Raw genomic sequence first — 20,404 nt, 5'->3', positions numbered from 1 at the left:
ATTGGATTGGATTTGTATGCCGCCCCTCTCCAGAGACTCGGGGCGGCTAACAGCAACAATAAAACAGTGTACAATAGTAATTTGGTATTGATGATTAAAAATCAATTAATATAAAAACCAAACATACATACATACATACCATGCATAGAATTGTAAAGACCTAGGGGGAAAGAGGATCTCAATTCCCCCATGCCTGGCGGCAGAGGTGGGTTTTAAGTTGTTTACGAAAGGCAAGGAGGGTGGGGGCACTTCTAATCTCTGGGGGGAGTTGGTTCCAGAGGGCCGGGGCCGCCACGGAGAAGGCTCTTCCCCTGGGTCCCGCCAGGCGACATTGCTTAGTTGACGGGACCCGGAGAAGATCCACTCTGTGGGACCTAACTGGTCGCTGGGATTCGTGCAGCAGAAGGCGGTCCCTGAGGTAATCTGGTCCAGTGCCATGAAGGGCTTTATAGGTCATAACCAACACTTTGAATTGTGACCGGAAACTGATCGGCAACCAATGCAGACTGCGGAGTGTTGGTGTAACATGGGCATATTTGGGAAAGCCCATGATTGCTCTCGCAGCTGCATTCTGCACGATCTGAAGTTTCTGAACATTTTTCAAAGGTAGCCCCATGTAGAGAGCGTTACCGTAGTCAAGCCTCGAGGTGATGAGGGCATGAGTGACCACGGTCACTCATGCCCTCATCACCTCGAGGCTTGACTATGGTAAGCAGTGACTCCCGGTCCAAGTAGGGTCGCAAATGGTGCACAAGGCGAACCTGGGCAAACGTCCCACTCGCCACAGCTGAAAGATGTTTATCTAATGTGAGCTGTGGATCGAGGAGGATGCCCAAGTTGCGAACCTTCTCTGAGGGGGCCAGTGATTCTCCCCCCAGGGTAATGGACGGACAGATGGAGTTGTCCTTGGGAGGTAAGATCCACAGCCACTCCGTCTTGTCTGGGTTGAGTCTGAGCTTGTTGACACTCATCCAGGCCCTAACATCCTCCAGGCACCGGCCCATCACTTCCACTGCTTCGTTGGCTGGACATATAGTCTTTATATTGCTCTTAAAGTCCAAATAAATATTCGGCATACAAATCTAATAAATCTGAATCTAATAAATCTACTTGTTCCATTATTTATTTATTTATTTATTTATTTATAGATCAATCAATCAACATCACCTAATTACATTTTTAACTGCTGCAATCACTTTGACTGTCAATGTTTGTCTAATTTTAAGTAAATAAAACAAAGGCATTAAATTCAGTGCCTGATAAAACTACAATCAAAACTATAAATCCGTACCATAAATAAATCAAACAATACTGAACATCCTTTCATTCACTGAAAGTTCTCCAAAGTAGCTCACTATTCAACAGGTTCTGGAAGACTATATTCAAGTACCAGGTACTATATGAAAATCAACAAATATTATAATTTGCAAAAACTAGCTTTTATCACACAAATATATTTATATAATGCATTACATTTTCCCCAAACTTAGTAAATATAAGACATTGTTAAAAACATGTGATTTAAAGAAGCATAATCCTTATTACATCTCCAACAAAATGCCATTTTCCTTTTTTAAACAAATGTAGAGAAGTCCAATATATTTTAAATATTTTTTTACGAATATGTTCGTAAATTTTCAGATGCAGTCCCATGAATTGCTATTGGCACTGCAACAAGAGATAGACAAAAGAACTTCAGGCCACAGTCTCCACTCATCCATAAATCATTTGCCACAAATTTAGGCCTCCAAGCCACAAGTATGCTGTTTCAAGGGTAATGTCAAGCATAGGAAATAGTACTCAAGGCAGTTCAACTGAATATAGGTTTATAGTATGCTAATGCTTTTTACAAGAGTTTGAACTACAAATGGCCACAGCAAATTGGTGGTAGCTAAAAGTCAATGGAATTCAAGGTGGGCAGGAATTAATTCTCTTGTGGTAAGGATGGTAATTGAGATTGATTGTTTATTTCACATCTCCCTTGGTCTCAGTCTGGTCATCTCCTATATAGGCATGAATAGTTATCAAGATAACACTGGAACGGATAATACAGGGCAATAAACAGATCATATATGAATACTTTGTTGTTAGTCGCAAAGCCGAGTCCGACCCATCGCAACCCCATGGACAATGTTCCTTCAGGTCTTCCTGATCTTTACCATCTTCTGAAGTCCATTTAAGCTCCATCCAGCCACTTCATTCTCAGTCGTCTTATTCTTCTTTTGCCCTCAATCTTTCCCACCATTAGCTCCTCTCCAGTGAGTCCTTCCTTCTCATTTGGTGGTCAAAGTATTTAAGTTTCATCTTCAGGATCACACCATCAGGATTGATCTCTAGGACTGACTGGTTTGATCATCTTTCAGTCTCACAGGAATCAAGGGACTCACAGGAATTTTCTCCAGCGCCATAGTTCAAAGGCCTCAATTCTTTGGCGCTCAGCCTTTCTTATGGTCCAACTTCCACAACCATACATTGCAACTGGGAGAACTACAGCCTTGATATGCACTTTTGTTGGCAGAATGACTTCTCTGACTTTTAGTATGCTGTATTAAATTTAGCATTTCTCAAGAGATAAAGAAGATGGTCTGGTACTCCCATTTCTTTAATAATTTGCCACAAATTTAGCAGTCAATGAAGCAGAAGTTGATGTTTTTTCTGTAACTCTCTACCTTTCTCAATGATCTAGCATATGTTGGTACGTTGATCTTTAGTTTCTCTGCCTCTTCAAAATCCTGCCTGTGCTTCTGGCAGTTCTCAATCCACATACTGCTGGAGTCTAACTTGTAGGATTTTAAGCATATCTTTACTAGCATGTGAAATGGTGTGATAGCTTGAATGTTCTTTGGCATCGCCTTTCTTTGGAATTGAAATGTAAACTGACCTTTTCCAATCCTGCTTACTACAATCCTATACTTGTTCGACTAGATAGATAGGTAGGTAGGTAGGTAGGTAGGTAGATAGAGATAAGATAGATAGATAGATAGATAGATAGATAGGTAGGTAGGTAGATAGAGATAAGATAAGATAGATAGATAGATAGATAGATAGATAGATAGATAGATAGATAGATAGATAGATAGATAGATAGATATTTTATTTATTTATTTGTTTGTTTGTTTGTTTGTTTGTTTGTTTATTGGATTTGTATGCCGCCCCTCTCCGTAGACTCGGGGCGGCTAACAACAGTAATAAAAACAGCATATAACAATCCAATATTAAAACAGTTAAAAACCCTTATTATAAAACCAAACATACATACAGACATACCATGCATAAAATTGTAAAGGCCTAGGGGGAAGGAGTATCTCAGTTCCCCCATGCCTGGCGGCAGAGGTGGGTTTTAAGAAGCTTACGAAAGGCAAGGAGATGATAGATAGATAGATAGATAGATAGATAGATAGATAGATAGATAGATAGATAGATAGATAGATATTTTATTTATTTATTTATTTATTGGATTTGTATGCCGCCCCTCTCCGTAGACTCGGGGAGGCTAACAACAGTAATAAAAACAGCATATAACAATCCAATATTAAAACAGTTAAAAACCCTTATTATAAAACCAAACATACATACAGACATACCATGCATAAAATTGTAAAGGCCTAGGGGGAAGGAGTATCTCAGTTCCCCCATGCCTGGCGGCAGAGGTGGGTTTTAAGAAGCTTACGAAAGGCAAGGAGATGATAGATAGATAGATAGATAGATAGATAGATAGATAGATAGATAGATAGATAGATAGATAGATAGATAATTTTATTTATTTATTTATTTATTGGATTTGTATGCCGCCCCTCTCCGTAGACTCGGGGAGGCTAACAACAGTAATAAAAACAGCATATAACAATCCAATATTAAAACAGTTAAAAACCCTTATTATAAAACCAAACATACATACAGACATACCATGCATAAAATTGTAAAGGCCTAGGGGGAAGGAGTATCTCAGTTCCCCCATGCCTGGCGGCAGAGGTGGGTTTTAAGAAGCTTATGAAAGGCAAGGAGATGATTGATAGATAGATAGATAGATAGATAGATAGATAGATAGATAGATAGATAGATAGATAGATGATAGATAGATAGATAGATAGATAGATAGATAGATAGATAGATAGATAGATAGATAGATAGATAGAATTAAAGGTCATGTTAACCAAGGTAGACAGGAAAGAGTATAAGTACTATGACAGACACAAAAGTTTTTAACTATATATGAGGAAATAAATAAGTAAAAACACCCCTAGATGATAAGGCTTAGCATTGGCACACATTATTTTCATTGCTCAGATATCTGAAGTTGAACATTTTTTTAAAAAAATCCTGAAACTAATATATTAAATTAGGGTTTCTGGTTCTGAGTTCTTAGAGACCAGGTGGGTAGAAGGAGGACCTTGTATTGCAACATAATCTTTCCATCTGGTATCTATTTCAGGAGGAAAAGCTTTTGAGGAAGAAGTGGCTTTTATTCTATTTGGACGAGAGAAAATACCCTATTTTTAGGTATGACTGGGATTCAAATCTAAATGTTTTTCATGGAGAAAAAATGTGGGATTTCTTTTCCTTTTTTTCCTTTTTATTCTTCCATAGTTAAGTCCTATTTTTAATTATATTATACACAAAGTTGTATTGGAGTTCCGAAGTATTTTTTACCAAATAAGAATTTTAAAAGTACTTAAACTTCCCACTCTGAAGGAGATAGCCAAGCTAAGATATAGGAAATATAAATACATTTATAGTATTTAATATATTCAAGGAATATCTATAGTATTCAAATCAATGGAGGTTCCCATCTTCATTTTCCATTGAGAAGGCATTGCTTTAAGTTAATGTGAAGATAATGGGGTCATGCAACATCGATTTTTCTAATAGTGTTTCAAGATGACCTTCTGCTTAAAAAGAACTGGATTTATAGTAAACCTGATATAGCATGCATGCCTATTTACCATACATCTTAATTAGCATCAGTTTTATTTCTTTACAAAATAAGTACAAAGTTCAGCTTGACTTGATTGCCACTTGTAATAAAGTAAGCACATCCATACAAAACATATGTAACAATAGCACATATGTTGCACTCTCCCTGCTTTTTCACAGGATAGGTATTAAAATGTAACCTGCCAAACAGTACACCGAAAACACAGTAAATGTGTTGATAGTTTTAGGAACTCTACATCTGGAAATCTTTCACTGGTAAGGTTGAGGCAGCACTGAGAAATATAATAGTGTGCCCAAAATGATATACTAACTCCAATTTAGTTATGGTGTGATGATCAGTTAAGCAGTGGAACTAAGGTGAGGCAATGTTCATGTGTTATAGTTCTTTCACTGTAATATTCATCTATCTTTCCAGAAGCCCAGTATAATTTTTGCAGGAATTGCAAATAATATGTGTAGTGCATTTCTCACTTTTTTTTATTTTTTTTGTACCTTTCAATCTAAAATAATTTCTGATTTTTCTCTGTAGTATCATATTGTGAAAATCAGTGTGAAGTCATCTAGGCATTTCCATTTGGATCTCCACCTCCATCTATGTTAGCCTTGCCTTCTTTTTTGTTCTTCTTCTGTTCAATCATGCCCAATTGCCGGAGACTGCCTACACAAGTCCCATTTCTTTTCAGATGTTATTTGCCATTGCCTCCTTCCTAGGATTGAGAGAAGGTGACTGGCCCAAGATCACCCAGTAGGCTTTGAGCCTCAGATTAGAATTTATGGTCTTCCAGTTCATAACCTGATGCCTTTAGCACCGTGTCACATATCTTCTTTTTCATGTTTGAATAATGTTATTTTATGAAAAGTCATTTTGATAATCAGACTGAGTACCTCTCAAAATGTTGGTAGATATAATCAAATAGATATACAGTGGTACCTCATCTTACGAACGCCTCTTCTAATGAACTTTTCAAGATACGAACCCGGTGTTTAAGATTTTTTTGCCTCTTCTTCTGAACTATTTTCACCTTACGAACCCAAGCAGCTGCTGCTGGGATGAAGGGGTTTCTTTTTTTCCCCTTTTTTGAAGAAAGAAAAGGGAAGGGCTGCTTGGAGTAGGAAAGATTTTGCAGAGAACAACGTGCTTGCAAAGGCACTGAAAGGGTGTCTTTTGAAGAAAGAAAAGGGAGGAGGGAGGGGCAGCTTGGAGGAAAATTTTTGCAGAGAACAATGTGCTTGCAAAGGCACTGAAACGGTGTCTTTTGAAGAAAGAAAGGGGAGGGGCACCCCCCTTGCCTTTCTTCCTTCCCACTCACCCTTTAGCCTAGCCTTGCTTCTTCCATCCGCCCCCTTTAGCTGCTCCTCCCTGCCCTCTGTTCACCTCCCTTCTAAAGTTTGGGATTTTCCTGAAGGATTTGCACGCATTATTTGCTTTTACATTGATTCCTATGTATTTTGTTATTTTCAGGCAGGTGTGGGCTGCTGCCTGGATAGAAGGAAGGCAATGGGGTAGCAAAAATGGAGCTCCACTCCAGAGCACCTAATTTCACTGAAAGATGTTGAAAGAAAATGCAGGGCATTCTGCTTAAGCCAAGCCCACAGTGTGGTAGTAAAAAATTTGGTAGCTTTTCACTGTTTTCAGTTATCTCTTGCTTTTTACAAAAAATCCATCAAATCTGCAACATGATATAACATTTTTATATACAATTAAAGAAATAAATCTCTTAAAATTTCTCTGAATAAGCACATGTATTTCCTAAGTGCATCTTTCATGCAGAACTACCAGAAAAGGAAGAGGAGAAAAAGAAAACGTTTTTCACTATCAAGATCACTACCGGCCAGAGACATCAGATTGCTGCTTAATGCTTAATATTGCTAAATGTAGTTTAGCATGATGTTAAGGACTTTTATCCCTTTTAGTTCTGAGAAAAGAACAAAGGGCCCACCATCAAGTCCAATCAAGTGCAAATGCTTAAATAGGAAGAGGTGTCAGGAGGAATGGTGGTTGCTGAAATGGCTGTGACCCCTCGTTGTTTATTCTCTTGTGTTTAAATCCATTTCATCTCCGAGTCAAAGGTCAATCTAAAATTTCTGGTATTTATTTTTACGATGAAGTGAAGTCATCTAAATGCACGGGTATTTCAAAGTGATGAATTGTGTTAATCTATATTGCAAACAATGTCTTCAACTTTATCAGCAGTGAACTTTGAGGGAAAAGCAGTGAGAAAGTGAAAACTTTATTCCTGTGGGGATCAGTGGGCAGCGGCTACACTGAATGAAAAAATATGAACAGAAAAAACTAACAAATGATTTATCTAAAATATAGAAAACCAGCACTGTGGCTGCAATAATAGTGAAATAGAAAACACCACATGTCATTTTTTTCATCTTATAATTGTTAAAAAAAGATCTATTTGTTGTTAATCTATTTGTTAAAAAACAACCATTGTCCTATAATGGACACCAGTAAAGATACAGTATGTCTAATGCTGGTCATGAGAGCTGAATATTTGTGAAATGTTCAACCTGTGGCCACCATCCTTTACACCAGTTATTTTCAACCTTTTTTGAGCCGTGGCACATTTTTTACATTTACAAAATCCTGGGGCACACCACCAACCAAAATGACATAAAATGACACTCTAACACAGTACATGTTATACATAGACATAAGCAGCTGAGACTGAGGCTTCATCTAGTGGTGGCAACATTTACCTCCAGTCCTGACTAGGATTAGAAACCATGGGGAGGAGTAGCAGCTTCAACTACTCGCTTTTGCCACACAATAACAAGTGTGCGGCAGCCCGAGCGGGGACCTTCCTGGGAGTGGATGAGAGGCGGTCTGCTATTGGTTCATCGCTAGTTGTCGGGATGAATCCTAGAAGATGATTGGTCAGTGAGCGTTCACTGTGCCTCCACTCTTCCTGTCGCTGATAGCTGGAGGGATTCTGAAGGGAATGTTTATGTTCGGATGGAGATGGCTGGCGGCGGGCCGGATAAATGGCCTCCGCGGGCTGTATCTGGCACACGGGCCGTAGTTTGGGGACCCATGTTTAATTTCCCCATGGCACACCTGACCATGTCTCACGGCACACTGGTTGAAAAACACTGCTTTACACCATCCTCTATAAATGTGAAATCATCGCCTTATAAAATGGGCAATTCAAGAAAGGAGACCTATCCACAGACTTGTATGTCATGGAATTACATCTGCATTTTAAAAACTTACTCTTTTAATAGGCAGGGGGAAGTGAGTTTGAAACACTAGATTTAAATAGAATCATTAAAATAAAACATTTTGTACACCCTCAGTTCATCTTCAGACACAAATGACTGGGTGACTTTGAGCTGGTAAATTCAACTCAACATCTTTCACAGAGCTGCTGTGGGGAGAAGAGAAAATATTGCACGTGCTGCCTTGAGATCATGAAAAAGAAGTGAAATATGCATCCAATAAACAAATATATCAGTAATAAAGCCAACACAGATGTTGTAAGAGAGAAAATAATAGCACAATAGAATATAAAAACCTAGAATTAACCATTTGCAGATTGCAATAAAACTTTAAAATTCACCTGAAATCAAACCATAATGGAGTCATGCGCATTCCATTTCAAAGGTTCTCAACCACAAATTTGTGCAAGAAAACCACTCTGTCTTATGGAAGTTTCTTACCATCCAGAGATATAAAATACCTGTTCTTATCTTATAGCCTCACCAGCAGTCCTAGTAATAGGAAGAGGCAATAGGAAGAACCACTTGACTTTCTTGTATAACTAAGAATCATCTTTCTTCTATGGCATGGATGTCCAATAGCTGCCTGAAAAAATTCCTCTACTTTCCTCCACTTTCCATTTACTAGAATTATTGTCTGGGAGACTTCAAGCAATGCAAAAATCAGGGGGAATCTAACACATGCTTTTCATATACCGTTGTATGGGAGTCATTGAAAACAGGCCTTAAAAGCATAGTTTTGCCTATAGCGTGGGGACCTGAGAGTACAGAACAGCTGGTGCAGAGGCTAAATTGACTGTCATGTATGGAGATTATTACCTTGGCTGTACATTTTGTTTTATGATTTATTTGTCAAACTTATATGGCCATCCATATAAAGTAACATTATATGGTTTTATATTTTCTAAAAAAATTACTTATTGTGTTTTTTATACTGTTTTAAATTGTTTTTGAGCCACTCAGAGTCTTTTATGTAGATGGGGAGGATAAATGATTGATAGATAGATAGATAGATAGATAGATAGATAGATAGATAGATAGATAGATAGATAGAGATGGATGGAGATAGATAGATAGATAGATAGATAGATAGATAGATAGATAGATAGATAGATAGATAGATAGATAGATAGATAGATAGATGATAGATAGATAGATAGATAGATGATAGATAGATAGATAGATAGATAGATAGATAGATAGATAGATAGATAGATAGATAGATAGATAGATATGCAGGCAGGCAGGTAGGCAGGCAGGCAGGCAGAAAAATAGAGATGGATGGATGGATGGATGGATGGATGGATGGATGGATGGATGGATGGATGGATGCATGGATAGATAGATAGATAGATAGATAGACAGACAGACAGACAGACAGACAGACAGACAGACAGATCTACAATTTTAAATTATAAATAAATAAACCAGCAGAGTTCAAGCATAGTTAGGAAAACTACTGCACTGCTTTGTAACACCCAGCACTGAAGAAGGAAGAGGTCTTTTTTTACATGGCTAGCATAACCATTTATTTGTGGGCATCAAATTCAAGTCAAGCATCTAAGAGCACCGGCCTGTTATTACATGAGCAATAAGGTAAGCTATGACTCAAATGTCTGGGCTATCAGATATTCATCATCTGAATTACACAGTATGAGTAACCAGGTCAATGAATGAACTTGAAATAAATCAGCAGGAAACCTCAGTGGCTAAGGAGTTTCCAAAGTGGAAAGTTCTTTTTTTCCCTCTGAACTGAGAAAAGGTTGCTAATGGTAAAAGTTGTGCCAGATGGAAGAGCAGGACAATTTCAGTGAAAACCAAACATATGGCTTTGATGATGAAGGTGAATATAGGAGAGCATTCTTTACATGGCAACATCTTTTCATGGGCTAAGAACTGCGTGAGCAGAATCTGCTGGTCAGGTGGTGACAAAAACAAATATGCTTCTGATCAGAATTTCAGGAAGTGGTAGAAAAATGTTTGCTTCATCCATATACTAAAATGGAGAAGTTTCAGGCATATACTGTAATTATTACAGCTTCTTTTGTGTAACATGCCACAACCTCAAAGTCTGCTAGTCTTTAATATAGCCTAAATACTGTAGGATATAGTCACAGGGATCAATATAACACTGGAATGACATTGGGGGTATCAAATATCTATATATAGTTAATTAATTTAATGGTGACAAAAGTCATCTGCTTGAAAATGCCTTATAATTAACAATAATGATTAGAAAAGTTATAAGGGATATTATAAGTCACTCAGAGCTGCCTTGAACCATTAGCTGAGCTCAAAATACTGTGATGATATTTTTAACACCATCAAACATCCATATCTGCCTATCCCAGACCCTTGAGAGAGATACAATTTGATGGGTAGATAAAAATGCCAAATCCACTCCAAACATCTGGATGGCTGTGTAATCAACCATAATAACATGGGAAATAGATCCAAACCCCAAAAGCAGACCAGATATGGGATGAATATTAATCAGTGTGTCAGACAATGTTTATGCTTTCTTCTCGGTGCTACTTTTAATTCTGAAAAATGCTGTAATTTAATAGCTAAAGAGAAATTTGTGCTCCAGGAAATTTCTTTAAATCTCACATATTCCAATAAATTACTTTGTTGTTATTGTTAGTCATGTCCGAAGTCGTGTCCATCCCATCGCGATCCCATGGACAATGTTCCTCCAGGCCTTCTTGTTGTCCTCCGAAGTCCATTTAAGATCACACTGACTCCTTCAATGACTCCATCCAGCCACCTCATTCTCTGATGTTCCCTTCTTCTTTTTCCCTCAATCTTTCCCAGCATTAGGCTCTTCTCCAGTGAGTCCTTCCTTCTCATTTGGTGGCTAAAGTATTTGAGTTTCATCTTCAGGATCTGGACTTCTAAAAAGCAGTCAGGATTGATCTCTAGGACTGACTGGTTTGATCGCCTTGCAGTCCAAGGGACTCGCAGGAATCTTCTCCAGCACCCATAGTTCAAAGGTCTTAATTCTTTGGCATTCAGCCTTTCTTATGGTTCAGCTTTCACAGCCATACATTGTAACTGGGAGATCCTTAATCTTGACTATATGTAACTTTTGTTGGCAGGGTGATATCTCTGCTTTTTAGTATGCTGTCTAGATTTGTCATAGCTTTCCTCCCCAGGAGCAAGCATCTTTTGATTTCTTGGCTGCAATCCCCATCTCAGGTGGTCTTGGAGCCAAGGAAAATAAAATCTGTCACTACTTCCATTTTTTCTCCATCTATTTGCCAGGAATTAAATGTGCCAGATGCCATGATCTTACTTTTCATAAGAACTTACTAGTTTTCTTATTTAGTTTTCTTACTCAATTTTCTTAAGAACTCAATATGTGGCTTTAATTGTATCTTTTTGCTTTATCTTTGATCTGCAATATTATCCTGGCATAGGAACAAAGGAATCTGTCATATACCAAGACAGGGATTTGCCATATACTTGTCATCATTGACTCCTAGCAGTAGCTCCCCAGGTTTTCAGACAAGAATCTAGAGTGGAGCCTGGCACCTTTGCATATGAAGCAGATTCTCCATTTCTAAATACATGTAGGCTTCTTGTAATTTACTGGAGCTTTATAAATAGGCATTCCACATTTAAAGTGTACTAGCATCATAACTTGAATCATTGTTCGTTCCTGATTCAGTTTAATCATAAAGCAAGGGAGATGAAAAGTAAGTGAGACAACTAAAGAATGAAGAGTAGGAATCCTTTTAAAAATGTGACTTGGCTTGGATAATGCTTACCTCATTTATCCACAAATATGATTATTCATGTCTAATACATCCAGGGTAGAGCAAAAGTCATTAACACTTACCAAATATCAGATCAAGAGATTGTAGTAGATGATTATGTCATTAGTCAGAACTTTTACTTTAATCTTTTAAGTAGCCCACAGTCTCTTTCATTAGTTATTAGTGTCGTCAATTACACTTAGAGACACCATGTTGCGCATAATTTTTGATGTTTGGGAACAAGACTCTTTGCTGACTTTCTTCTGTGAAATCTTGCCTTGTCATTGCACAGCAGCAGGTAAAGAGTATTTTGTAAAGGAAATTATAGTTCTGGAAACTCCTAGGGGAAGACCAGTGAAAATTCATTCTCTTTACAGTGAGGTCATGTATTTTTAGGTTTTGTGTCTTTTTGCAGAATATAGCTACTCCACCTCCTCTGCGGGTTTCACGGGTGGACCAGAAGACAAGGTAATTTCTTGCTATGATGATGGAGTCAGGGAGGGTTGAATTTATTGTCTTTTACAAGTAATCCTCAATTTACGACCACAATCTCAACCCAGAATCACTATTGCTAAGAGAGACAGTTGTTAAGTGAATGTTACCCTACTTTATGACTTTTCTTACTACTGTTGTTAAGGGAATCACTGCAAATATAAAGATAATATCACAATTGTTAAGTGAATCTGGCTTCCCCATTGACTTTGCTTATCAAAAGGTCACAGAAGGAGATCATATGAACCCGGGACTTTGAAATAATCATAAATATGAATACATTTTTCTCCAAATGCCATCACTCTGCTAAACAAATAATTCCCTCAACATTGTGACACTATTTACTAAGTCTGCACTACTATTACTACTATTTTTTCCCATCATTCCTATCACCCATTTCCTCCCACTTATGACTGTAACTTGTTGCTTGTATCCTTAAGATTTTTATTAATGTGGATTGTTTGCTCATTGCTTATTTGACCCCTATGACAATCATTCAGTGTTGTACCTCATGATTCTTGACAAATGTATCTTTTTATTTATGTACACTGAGAGCATATGCACCAAAGAAAAATTCCTTATGTGTCCAATCACACTTGGCCAATAAAGAATTCTATTCTAATCTATTGTAATCTATTCTAATCTATTCTAATCTATTATATTCTATAAAATTGTAACTGTCATAAGTGTGAATAACAGTAATGGGTTGCTTTTTTTCAGTGCCATTGTAAAATGAACGATCACTAAATAAACTCTCGTAAATCAAGAACAATCTGTACCGATTTTTGGATTTTACTTTTAGAATCGTTGTTAATGATAAAAAGTGGGCCACAAATATTATAAATAAATGCACAGGTTTTCATGCTGCAGAAAAATAAAAATCATCTTAAGAACATCTGCTTCTGCCACACCATATCAAGGGAAATCCTAGGAAGATTGGGTGGGGAGAAAGTTAAAAGTATTAATGCCATAATCTAATGTCTATGTAAGTGCTGTTCCAGTCCTCAAAGCGGAATTGATTGCCACCTGTGTGTGAAAGGCATTCATGCAAGCTTGCTTTTACATAAATACGCTGTAGAAGGAATACGCTGCTCAATTGAAAACATTTTCAGTTTTTTCTTTCATTTGATCTCTCTGTAACATACTTTTCATATTAATCTTGGCATTTCTTTCTCATCTGGTTTCAACTTTTGATTAGAAACTTGAAGTTCAACTTTAGCACTTTGGGATGGAAAAACAGGGTTCCTGCTGCAATTTAACCCCTTCAGCAATTTCCTCCCAGGGATTCCAAAACATTTGGGCATTTTTAAATTGGTAGGTAGGGGGTTAATGCTAAAAATATATAATTCACAAAAACTAAAGAAATAAATTGGAAGGACTGGAAAATTCAAAATGTTTAAATTCATTGTTCAAGGAAGGGAAAAAAATAAGTAAATAGGAAAGGGATCTGTGTATATTACAATCAGAAGTGAATGCACAGCTAGTGAAACTGAAGTTTTCTTCCCATCAAAATGGCCAGTTTAGATGTGTGAAACTTTTGAAAGTGTTATTGAAGTTAAATTAAATTAAATTAAATTAAATCAAAAGCCAGGTTAATTAGATAATAGCACCCTCCCGATTATGTAGAGAAAAACAAAGACACACTATAATAAATTAATCTTGAAGAAAACACAAAGCATCAGATGTGGACAATTTGCACTGAAACATTAGATCAAGTGGCTTTTATCTATAATTATCACATAATGGATCCAAAATGTAGAATGAAGACAAACATACATGTCCCAGGATAATGTTGCACAATCCAGACTGAGTCAGTCACCTGGACCAGACGTTTATTCCTCCAATCTTTCAGATTTGTGTTGGAGCCCATCCTTGGGGAACTTTTCTCTTTCCAAAATGTATGCACTGAGCTATTCTATGTATAGTTTTTATGTGGAGCCTGGTTGTGTGTGGTTTTTAGTTATTAATTGGGGTCTTGATGGCTGGCTATTAAGTCATTGATTGTTGTTTCCTTGTGCTGCAGCGCCCTCAGCTCCTAAGTACCTGGTAAGCTGGTGGTAAATCAGGACTCCTGTTGACTGACAAGGAGCCCACTTCCCAGGTTTAAATAATTTCTCTGGCTATTTTTGTCCCTGCTCAGTCAGCAATCTTAGTAACTGCAAAATTGAATGCATGCCCACCAATGAGTTTGGGTGATCTTGCCTAACTACTTAATTTTGTGTTTGCAATCTGGTGGTTAGTTTCTGCCTTGTCTGTCCTACATACCACACATGCAATCCGTTCAGGGAATCCAATAAATTACATTAGAAGTTTCTCCTATCTCCAATCAATCTTTGTAATTCATATTTTGTCCTAATATGGTAGTGTCTGGCTGGTGGACAATGCACGCTTGCAGATCTCAGAAAATGTGTTCTACTGCTTTCAAAATGTTTTTGATGTATGGCATGGGGTGCCATTTATTTAGTCATGTACCTTCTTCCTTCCTTTGTATCCCCTTCATGTTGTGCAGGCATCTTGTCATAAAAGCTTGTGGGTACTCATTCTGCCTGAACTATTCTCATAGGTGCCTGTTCTCCAGCTGTTTTGCTTGCTGGCTGCTGCAGTGGGTTCTCACAATGCCATGTAATGATACAAGTTTTTTACACAACTTTTTTAGGTTCCAGTTTTTGTTGAAACTCAGAATTCATATAATGTTGATAGCCTTGCGATACACTTAGCTTTCTAGGCTTCCATCTCCTTATCTGTTGATAAGACAGTCTAAAAATGGCAATTATCTAGTTATTTCTTCCTCCGCTGTGAATTGCATGCCCCAGAAGATGGAGTTCAGTGAGGTGTAGAAGTCTTTCAGCACATTCCTTTTGATGATGACAAATGTGTCATCTACACAGCGGTGCCAAAATTTAGGTGTGTAGTTTTGAATGAACTGTGTTCTGTTTCACACAGGACTGTTTCTGCAATGACTTCAATACTGGGGATTCCACTATCAGGAACCTGATAAAATGTACAAACAAATAAAAGGGTGTCCCTTTTACTTGCTCATACATTTCCATTTTAAATGCATAGAGCAGCCTAGTGTATACATTTTGTAGAGAGAGAAGTTCCCTGAAGATTGGCTCCAGCATGATTCCGAAAGCTTGGAAGAATAAATCTCTAGTCCCAGTGACTGACTCAGATTAGATTCTCCAAAATGTAGAATTCAGGAGAATCAAAATAGAAGGTTGGTCCAAGGAATAATTGATGAACATGTTTAGAAATTATCTGAGCCTCTTACAAGAAAAAGGAAATGGAGGGAAATAAAAGAAAGGGAAGAAGAGAGAAATTTAACAGCTTTAAATTTAATAAAAATTATTATTGTTGTTGTTGTTGTTATTATTATTATTGTTATTGTTATTGTTGTTGTTATTATTATTATTATTATTATTATTATTAATTAGACTTGTATGCCGCCCCTCTCCGGAGACCTGGCGCAGCTCACAACATACAATACAAAACAATATATGTACAAATCTAATAATTAAAATATATGTACAAATCTAATAATTAAAACAATGACTAAAACCAAACGTTTGTCCCATAGCTAGCTCATTCTGACACAGGGAGTCTGTCTAGCCCAATAAATACCGGTTTACAATGAGCTCATTGTAATCAATGGGACTAAATAATCTTCCAGCATGATTCCTGGTAGTAAAATAGACAAAGAGAGGTGACCTTTTCAGAGGTTTTTTTGCAAGAAATTAAATGAACTAACTTGAAAGTTTCGGCCTTGTTCTGGCCTCATCAGCTAGCCTTGTAAGGCAGAGAGTTAGCAGTTGAGCCACCAGACCTTGATCCCTCCAGCTCTGTACCAGGGAGGGGCTATATGTTCTTTTAAAATAAAAATAAAAAAAACAAAAAAACATATAGCCCCTCCCTGGTACAGAGCTGGAGGGATCAAGGTCTGGTGGCTCAACTGCTAACTCTCTGTCTTACAAGGCAGAGGCTGTCAGATCGAATCCCAGTAAGGAAGGGTGTGGCTAGCTGATGAGGCCCGGCAGTCCCTTCAGGACTGGGCGGCACAGAAATAATAAATAAATAAATAAACAAACAAACAAACAAACAAATAAAAAACCCACCCTGTTTTGCCTCAAGAGAATTTCAAAATAAAATACTGTACTGTGTGTCTATAACAGTGAGCTCATAATAGGGCAACTCTATCAATATCAAAATGCCACTTAAATAGTTGAGCTAGTTTCAAACTAGATTTTGATTTTCTTTCTCTCTTCCTTACTCCCATTCTTTTTCTTTCTCTTTTCCTTCCTCTCTTTTTTCTATCTGTTTCTCTCTCTTCCTCTCTTCCTCTCTCTCTCCTTCCCTCTCACTCTTTCCCTCTCGGCTTCTGGGCAGGTTTGGAAAACTCTGAGTTGATGATGATTTTTAAGTGAGCGATTGCTCACTGCTCAGCTTAGAGGGAACTATGGCGGGACCTCGTCAAAACGTTGCCAGAAATTTCTGAATTCTACACGGGAAGAAACCCGAATATGCCAAGACTGTCATACCTGTACCCGTGAAAATCTACAAAAACAATATATATATAGTGTGCATATATATATATAAGTTACTTAAATGTGTTTCTTGAAACCCACAAACGTACATGTCTTTTATGCATTAAAATACTGTCATACATATATATTTCTATATGTATGACACACACACACCCCAAAACATAATACTGTATAAATATATATGTATGACAGGATTTTGATGCATAAAAGACATGTACGTTTGCAGGTTTCAAGAAACACATTTAAGTAACTTATTAATGCATTAAGTAAACACATTAAGCAAGCATAAAAAAAATAAAAAGAACAATTGTTTCCTTTCCAAGAGAAATGATTAATGAGAACACAGAATGTTATGCAAAAAGAATCCTAAAAGGGGGGGGGGAGAGAAAGGAATGAATTTTATTTTATTTTATTTTTTTAAAAAAAGCTCCGAAAAGGAGGAAGGAGGCCTGTGATAAAAATAGAATGGGAATTTCTCTAACTCAATGTTAAAACATTGCAGGCAAAAGAAAAAAGAATGAAATCTAAAAACAACAGTCCCATTTTTTTGCTCTCCAGGGAAGAGCTGAGCACAAAAAGGATCAGAAAATAACAACATAATGCACTGAATGTAAAAAATAATACAGGACGAATTCCTTGTGTGTCCAATCACATTTGGCCAATTTAAAAAATCTATTCTATTCTGTACTACTAAGATACGATGAGGATCAGTGAACAACGACAGATTTGACTATCTGATTAGTTCCATCATTTCTTGTCTATTTTCACCTCAAAGAGTAGTAGATGCTTAGAACAAACTTCCAGCAGACGTGGTTGTTAAATCCACAGTAACTGAATTTAAACATGCCAGGGATAAACGTATATCCATCCTAAGATAAAATACAGGAAATAGTATAAGGGCAGACTAGATGGGCCAATGTTTCTATGTTTCTACCTCTTAATATCTAAATTTTATTTCTGTATTAATAGATATTAACGTTTTTCCTTTTGTTTTAAAACTTAGAAATCTAGGCTAAAGGTTTTTATTTATTTATTTCCTCTTGAAATAGGAACTAGGTGATTATGAAGATTCCTTCAGTTCTATTTCCTTGCTCTGCAGAATTTGTCTCTATCTTTGGATATACACATCAACCTAAATAATAGATACCTGGCTACTCTATAAATCTATTACAACGTGGATACAGAAGTTATATAAAGGCTGGCAACTATGCATGGTCAGAAGTGGCTTTTGAGGAAATACATAAGTGCCAATCAGATAGTTCTGACAGATTTAAAAAATTATTTGAGATTTTTAAAAGTTGTCAAAAGAGTAGTAAAAAGCATTAGCAGTCATGCTTTTCACGAGGGGTTAACACTGCTGATTCTGCAAATAAAAACAACAACAACAACAATAATAATAATAATAATAATAATAATAATAATAAGCTGTAATAGTATTTCAAAATCTCTCTAGAGTATTTATTTCAATGTTCTATATCTTGGCATATCATAATGAAGAGCCAGTAAAATTATGGCAATGTGCATTTATAATTTTGTGAATTATCCCCTTAATAATTCAAAATGGCAATTTATTTATTAGCCTTTCCCAATCTTTGCCATACTAGTTTGGGATGATGACAATTGTGATCCAATATATCTGGCTGTGCAATTGACATACCAGTTGATTATTCTTTATGCGCTTTACATTTATTATTGTTACTTTAAAATTACATTAATTTGCAATTTCTTGACATAAAGATCAGAGACATGTGCAGGACATAAGGAGGAAGTCAGTAACAATAATTTCATGTTTATGATTTTGAATGAAGGGCAGGTTTCCTCCACCATTTTAACCAAATACATTTCAATCTACAGTATTTTAATAGTTTGTGTACTTTTAGCAAAAGCCAGGCTTTTGTTAACAAAGTTGGTTATTAGTATTAGTATTCGTATTCGTATTCGTATTCGTATTCGTATTCTGCTGTTGTAGGGGATTGTTATAATTTATAGTATTTCTAGTGGAGGGGAAATCATATTTTCCTGTTATTAATTAGCGGTATGTATCTTTCATCAGAGTGTGCATTTACCCAGTGATCAGATTTGGATTCAGGGATTTTCCTTCCTCCCTCATTATGTACAAAAACCCTATTATTATATTTTTATATTTTTTTGTAGAATATATAGGTAATCATACAGTAACACAAAAAGATGAATTAATATAGTTCTCAAAGTGGACCAAAACCTATTTTTGTGGCTCTTGGAAGGCACCCCTATCGCAATCAACAAAAGTAACTGCTACACATTTTGAGGTTAAACAAACCAAAACCATAATGTAATAAATAAATTAAAACGTATATCAACTGACATCCCTTAATCTGCTTCTTCATAGCCACTCACTAGGATCCTCATAGTTTCCAAAACTGTGCAATAATCCGTTCAGCTACCAAAACATTGTTCAATTTTAACATAACACAAAGAGGGAATACAAGAATACAAATAAATGTATTTAAACTTTAGAACCGGAACATTTGTTTCCTGGATTTTTTAGAGATATTTATTTAAGATTGCAAAAGATCAGTACACTTCAGGGAACTACAGTACTTGCTCTCTGAGACAGTAGGAGGTTGAGAAGAGGAGCATAAATCGCCTGATATCATGTCTGGATGGGGCTCAAATAGTGACCAGCAGAAGAACGTCACTGAGTGTGAAACATTCATATTCTCTGGTTAGAGTACATTCAGTCCGGACTGATAAAGGTTTAGAATTGCTCAGCATGTCAAATCCCTGTTTGTCAAAGCTTGTGCAATTGCAGAGCTTCCTGTCACCAATGAATACCATCTGCTTTGGAGAAGCCTCTGTTGACACAACGTCTTGCCTATATTATGAGTTTGCCATAGGTCACTGCAGACTCGGAGGGTGATTGAACAATGCCACCTACTCTGAACACATCTGGGGATGTTAACAATGGTGTCATCACTTTACGTCTATGAGCTGCTTTGACTACTAGGGCAAACGGCAAGAGAAAGAAAGAGGAAGTAAAAGGTCTTCACATCCTGTCTCTGGGTTTATTTCTTACTCGGCAAACCATTAAATGCATTAAATGAATTTCTATGTTTGAGACTGAAAGTCAGGTCTCTGACTGCCTCTTTCTCTATTTCTTTCTCTTTCTCTTCAAGGCGCAATTTGGTTAAAAAAAAGGTGTTCATAAATCTGATGTTTGTTTCAAATACTGTATAATGAATGCCTGCTAGCTTTCGTTAATAATTGAGCTAAGCTACTCTACATAGATTATGGGCCCTTTTTTGCAACCTAATTATGGTATTGTATACCACCAATACATACTTGACAAAACAAAGAAATAAACAAATAAAATAAATATTTTTTCAGCACTTTTGCTTATGTTCAGAAGTACATCTTCTAAACAATGGTTCTCAACCTTTCTAATGCTGTGATCCTTTAATACGGTTCCTC

The sequence above is a fragment of the Erythrolamprus reginae genome, chromosome 3 (genome assembly GCF_031021105.1).
Source record: "Erythrolamprus reginae isolate rEryReg1 chromosome 3, rEryReg1.hap1, whole genome shotgun sequence".
Classification (NCBI taxonomy): domain Eukaryota; kingdom Metazoa; phylum Chordata; class Lepidosauria; order Squamata; family Dipsadidae; genus Erythrolamprus; species Erythrolamprus reginae.
Note: the sequence above shows the minus strand (reverse complement) of the source record.